Source organism: Phoxinus phoxinus (genome assembly GCF_949152265.1).
Source record: "Phoxinus phoxinus genome assembly, chromosome: 15".
Classification (NCBI taxonomy): Eukaryota; Metazoa; Chordata; class Actinopteri; order Cypriniformes; family Leuciscidae; genus Phoxinus; species Phoxinus phoxinus.
The window spans coordinates 18,667,513-18,674,785 of NC_136890.1; positions in this window are offsets into that span (position 1 = coordinate 18,667,513).

Sequence of the window (7,273 nt, forward strand, 5' to 3'; positions counted from 1 at the left end):
GTGAGTAAATTATGACAGAATGTTCATTTTGGCATTGCAAATATAACATTGTATTGTATGTACATTTTTAATACTGCTTAAAGTGTGTATTTTATCATTTCTAATGTGCATATGTGATGAGTATAATGAGTTAAAAAGCCTGTTGTCAAAAATGAAACCTCAGATATTTCCCCCAAATCATGTCTTATGTTCAAAGCTATAGACATGTCTGTGTTTGCATCGACATTTGCACAATAGAGACACGTGGTTTCACTGGTAAAGACGAACATTCCTTTTATTGCACTGGACTTTTTTCCCCATCTTGGAACCGAGGAGGAGCGCAAGCTCCCCGGAACAAGCCTGGGAGGTAGACCACACACCAAGCAGTATTTAGTTTACCGCAGAACGCCTCTGCGCTCAGCTTGCTATCTGGTATCAGTGCTTAAACATGACCCGAAACTTGAAATGAACTTCTGAAAGTCAGTGTCATTGTATAATATTTGTTGCTTTATGACCACCCACATGAGTGTATTTATGTAGCCGCAGGTCACTGACGCTGCCTTCAGTGGCGTTTATGTGTGTAACCATAATGTCAGTCACTGTGTGACTGTATTAAAGTTTCACGGTTTCAGTTGGGTCACATGAAGGCGACTCTTTTGGATGTGGTGAACTGTAGTACAGCCAGTGTGAACAACACAAAGAGAACACAGTTGTGATTGCTTGTTGTTTGCATTCCCCCTAGTGGCCAAACAAGATAAGAAAATAAGGACAAAATCTCATCCCTCAACCTTATTTTTAATGCAACAAATGTTTTGGATCATTTAGAAGGTTTATAGTCTTTTGTTTCAATTGATATATATATATATATATATATATATAATATAATTATATAAATATAACTACATTGTTATTACACTGGTGTTACAACATAAACGTGGTTTATGAGGACATTTCCTGAGTCCTTGTTATTAAAATGACTTAAAACAGACTAAACAATGTCTTAATAAAATACAAAAATGCAGACAGTTTCTGGGTATAGTGTATGGCTTTATATGGTTAGTGTATGGGGATAGAATACCCACAAAAATAGTGAACCAGACAGTGTGTGTGTGTGTGTGTGTGTGTGTGTGTGTGTGTGTGTGTGTGTGTGTGTGTGTGTGTGTGTGTGTGTGTGTGTGTGTGTGTGTGTGTGTGTGTGTGTGTGTGTGTGTGTGCATTTTTTAAAATATATTTTATATAGATTATATCAAACTTATTAAGTAATTTTACCTTGCTGGAGAAATCAGGTTATATCTACTGACAGTTATACTTCAGTAAAACCTTATTTTTCAGGTTGGTTGAATTCAGTTATAATCAGTAATCTTAAATAATTTATTTCATTTAAAAAGAAACAGTTTTTCAGGTGGCTGAACTCAGTTATGATCTTAAATTGTATCTTTCACTTCAACAAACCCAGTCAATGTAAATGTTAGGCTACTGCATGAAGTTGGATTGACTAAAAAAAATTATCAGTGTATGCACTTGCATCATACATTTATTTAAATTATTTTTAAAAAGTCATTGTCATTGAACCCATTTACATTGTTTACAGCTGGTGCTTATCATACAAATTTTTTTCGCAATATTGTTTGATCATAGGCTGTGTAAGAAAAGGATTTATTTGAAAATGGGCCAGGGCCACACACAAAAAAAGAAGAAGAAATGAGAGAGAGTATCATACCGTGAGTTACAAACAATTCCCTTATGTGGCAATGGTGTGAGAATTGGCTCTGAGAGGTCACCGAGGACGGTTATGTGTAGTGTGGTCTCATGCCAGCGACTCTTCAGTCTCAATCAGAGGTGGACAAAGTACACAACTTCCTTACTTAAGTGAAAGTACAGATTCTACTGGTCAAATATACTCTGTTACAAGTAAAAGTTAAAGACCGATTTTTACTTAAGTAAAAGTACAGAACTTGTTTTTAATAGTACTTAAGTATCAAAAGTAAAAAGTAAAATGTCAATGCATTATTTTATTATTGTTGCATTGTTGTATGTAATACTTACAGTACTTCATTCCTCAGAATCTGCCTAGCTACCCTCATATCAATATCAAATTTATTTCTAGAACACAGTTCCAGTGGGATTGAAAGTGAGATTGAATAAGTGCACTCAATAACGTCCACAGTGGTTTCGGACACTCAAATGGCTGTTCCCTCAAATTATGCCCTATTTAAAGTTTTTGGGCATTTAGTATAAATATGTCAGCCTTACTGTTATCTATAAGCTAGTGTGCTCCAAAACAATGACAAAATTCGCATTTAGAAGACCAAACCCAACGTTGAAAATTAAAATCAGGTTGATATCAGAATCCAACGGCAGATTGACGTTAATCTCCAACGTTGGACAGACGTTGTATTGTGGTTGAAAATGAAAATCGGGTTGACGTCAGAAACCAACATCAGTCAGGGTTCTGACATCAACCCGACTTTCATTTCCAACTAAAATCCAACGTCTATCCGCATTTGGATGCTGACGTCAATTGACGTTGGGTTCTTACGTCAATCCGACTTCGGGTTCTGGCGTCAAACCGATTTTCATTTCCAACCAAAATGCAACCCCTGCAACCAAAATCATCCCCTGACTGACGTTACTACTTTCTACTCAGGGACCTTGAGTGATAAATATGAGATGGGAGGGGAATTATTATTTTTTTTTTTTTTGCATTCTGTCGCAAAAGTTTTGCTTTCCCCAGAGAAACGTTGCATTTGAGCGCATAACGTTTGGGTTCTTTGAAAGCACACGCAAAGTGTCTCTGGGAATTTTGCAAAAGAACGCAAAAGCTTTGAACCATATTCCCATATTTTTTCCACCACCATGTCCCTTTAGGGGGTTCATATTAATGCGGTTATTTACAAGGTCAAATCTTTTTCAGAATGTAATTGTTTCATAACATTCTTTGGTGGAAAGTACATTTTTGAACTTGGACTTGCGAAGGCTAATGTCATATATTTTGTAAGTGAACATATTAAATATGCTTTTTTCATTCTTTTCACCCATCTTTTTGCATAATTAGACAAAATTTTACCTTGATGACCAGCTATGAAGGCTTGTATCACAGCGTTTCATAAATAAGCACAATTAAAAATGACTTTTTTCATTACTCTTCCACAATTTGACTAAATTACAACTTGCAAAATAACACACAACACAAATATGTACTTTGACTTTACAGTGTTTTCTTCACACATCGCATGGCTCATATTTCATCTCAAACATGTTCTTCATTGACACGGTTGTTTCGCTGCAAAACAAACCTTTAATAAAATTTGTGGCAATATTGTTGGTGAGGGCAAAATGAGGGCGCAACTGGTGTGTAAAAATAATATAATATATAAATCATTTTCATACAATAAATATCAAAAAGATGTATGCCTATTTCCTTGTTTAGATTAACTTTATTTTACCGTGCACGTTTTTTCTTTTTCTTTGAATCTTTAAGCTTGAAAAATAATAAAATCTATACATAGAAAGTTTTGAAAAGTAGCTAAAATAATTGAAGGAATGATAAAAAACATATATTTCATAAATAGGACATTTATGATCCACCATTGTTTGTTAAATTTTGTTTTTGGGCAAGTATAATCCTCCGGTTTTAAAACGCCAAACAGAATAATTCCCCTGCACTGAAGAACAACGATTTGTGTAACTAGTGACCACAGTACGTGCCAGGGATGTGGACATTGGGTTCTGCTGAGCTGGTACATTTCAGAAGGCCTTTGTTTTTCTGTTCAGTAATGCATCACTGTTGGTCCGTGGTGGCACACAAAACCCATGCCACCGTGCCAGTGTCCGATGGTGGCGGGAGAACGTCTAGCTGCAAGGATGAATAGGCGATTCCTACCAACTGTATCAGAGCACTCCAAAAATGCCGACACCAGCGGGTTTTTTCACTGGTCTTGCGTTTTGTTTGCTTATCAAATCAGTCTCAGACCATAAGAGGCCCATCGAGGCTTTTGATGATGGAACAGGGAGAGTTATATTGGATGCTTGATGTGTTTATTGTAGCTCAAGTCAACAAACAAAAGGGCCCTCTATGGGGTCCCGGCATAATGAGCGCCGCTTCGGTTGTAAATATGTGTGTTTTTTTTCATCCAGTCTTTCCATCTCAATGCAGGACAAAAGAGACCAGCCCATCCAATTCAGGTCAGCCTGAATTTGGCGATGTAGCTCACTGAGTTAAATCATTTGTGCCACAAAGCCTCAAGAGGATGCCAGCCGATGATGGGAAAGACGACAGATAAATAAATAAATAGTGTACTTTGTAAAGTAGTTCTGTTATTTGCGCTCTTCCTGCAACTGGATTCTGTGCCTTTCCATAATAGACCCCACTTCAAGACGATCAGTGTGTGCTTTTCAAGTGTGTGCTTGTGGTTGTATAATTGCCTGTGAGAAAGACAAAGGAAGAGGGATAAAGGGGCTGGATTTAGTTCAAGAAGCCTGGAGAATGTTCAAGTATACATCTACACTGAAACGCATGGCAGCACTCCATTTGTCGCTGTCTTGGATGTGGGCAACATCTTTGATAAAGCAAGTATATTAAACAAATATTTCTATGTAACTACTGTTGACGTGTGGACAGTTACATTTATATACAAATGAGAAAAAAAAAAGGTATAGGGGGAAGGAAAAAGAAAGAAAAGAGAAGCCCTTTCCACCCCAAAGGCATTAATATTCTGGGCCATGTGACATTTTAAATTAACAGTGAGAGTAAATAGCTGACAGAATGCGACACACGTTGCCAAAGCCGGGTCCAAAGAAATCACAAAAGTTCTATGTACTCGTTCCAGAAATCTAGAATTATTTTGCGAGCATGAGGCGCTGGTGAATTCAACCACAAATCAGCCGCTTATGTCTCGCTGAGACACGCTAGCAGTTTACATGAAAGTTTTAATTGCGTGCATCCCTACAGTTTTAATAGTACGCAGTCCTAGACTGTCACAGATCCTGACAAATCTGTATGGAAAAGAAGACTGATGCCTTGTGGACGAAGGGCCGGGAAAAGTATTAGGGTTCTATCAGACACCTCATTCAGACTGTTTGAAAGATTCAGTGGTGCGTCTGTGATGTTGACCACACAAATAGAGACGGGGGGAAATGACGCAAAACTTCTGGAATCTGCTTGAGACAGACCTCACACACAGCTGAAATTTCCAGCTCGACAGAAAGGAGATTTTGTAAAGCTTTACTGCTGATATGAACATATGCATTGATGAGGACTATATTGGGAAAAAACTAAAGGAATAGTACTGCAAACCCATATGGTCTTATAATCACTCATGTTCATGTAACGTTAAAGAAAAAAAACTAGCAGTTATTTTTGATGGATTTCCAGAGTAGACCACATAATTTATTTTTCGTGAATGAAAACGAGGTTAAGCGTACAGTCCATTTGACAGGTTGTACTGTTGTTAACACAAAAAATTTGTCTATCCAAAAAAATTCCTTGTGTCAAAAAAGTCTGGACTGCATGCATGTGTTTAGAAACTTAGACATGATGTGACTAAAGACATTACAACCTATTGAGCATCTATCCGCTGTCTTCTGTTAGATGTTTATTGTTCAGGGGTGTCTAATCTGTGGAGGTGGTGGTTAGAAAAGACAAGGGGTTTTTGAGCTCAAGAGGGTTAGGCTATTTATTTATATATTAATTTCCCCAAGAACCCTATTTATTTATTTTCCCCAGAGCCCTCTTTTACTATTTCTACTTTAGAAATACTACTTTAGTTAGTGTGTAATGTTGCTGTTTGAGCATAAACAACATCTGCAAAGTTACAACGCTCAAAGTTCAAAGCAAAGGAAGATATTTGCTTTAAAAGAAAAGGACTACAACAAACGGCTGGTAGGGACTACACGACATTCCTCCGGGTTTAGTGACATCAGCAACCCCAAAATGTACATAAACCCGCCCCCGGGAAAACGCAGTCCATGTTGAGAAGAGGATCAGTTGCTGTATAAGCAGTGTTGGGGAAATGCATTACAAGTAACTTGAGTTACGTAATCAGATTACTTTTTCAAGTAACTGGTAAAGTAACGCATTACTTTTAAAATTTACAACAAAATATCTGAGTTACTTTTTCAAATAAGTAACGCAAGTTACCTTGTTTTCCCATTTATTGACTGACAGCTCTCCTGTCCTCATGTTGAGACAAATCAAAGTGCAGAGAAAAAACTATTAAATATTCCTCAAAATGAATAAAATCAGTGAAATGCAGAATCTGAATACTATGCAAACCTCCAATAACTAAATATGTTAAATAAAACATACATTTTTATGCATTTAATCTCACTTTATTGACCAATGTACTTGCTTCTGACCTTCGATGATGCAGTTTAATAAGCAAAAATGACTATAGAAAGGTTTGCTTGTTTGCTTTCCTCTACTGTACACATGTCCTTCAGCCTGAGGATTATTATTTCACTTTTGGTGTGAAGGGTCTTTACATTTGCCCAAAAATATAACTTTTGTGTTATAAAAAACAAGCCCAGCCCAGGTGGGAAAAAAAGTAACACAAAAGTAACGTAACGCATTACTTTTCTAAAAAAGTAACCAAGTAATGCAATTAGTTACTTTTTAAGGGAGTAACGCAATATTGTAATGCATTACCTTTAAAAGTAACTTTCCCCAACACTGTGTATAAGAGTACATTTGTGAGTCAGCTCAAACTTTAGCATCTATCTTTTCATCTTTTCATCCATCATTTCAAATGCAATAGAACGTCACTCTGTGTGCATCTCACAATAGTTCCTATATGAGCGATTTATAGATTATCATGACAGAACATCCTAATTGAAGATTGTTAACTCCACATCAGCAACATAAATTCATAAACTAACCATTCAGAGACGTCCTGTTGCATTCTTCATGTTGTCACTTCTTCTTGAGTCTCTGCATCATTGTCTGAGTCCGTTTAAACCTGTCTATGGTTTAAACATTAAAGACAGAACAGTTTCTGTCATTTTAGTGTGTCTGCGTGAGGTAATCGCAGCTGCTAACACAATTGAGCTCCTGAAACCCCGCCCTCTGCAGAAGCTCATTTGCATTTAAAGGGCCAGACACAAAACATTGCGTTTTTGCTCCCCCTCAAAAAGTGACAACTTTAACATGCTATATAAAAATATATTTGTGCAAAAACTTCACACACACACTCTGGGGACATCAGAGATTTATTTTACATCTTGTGAAAATGGCATTTTACCACCCCTTTAATTAATGAATTATTTCACTCACTCACTCACCCACCCACCCACCCAC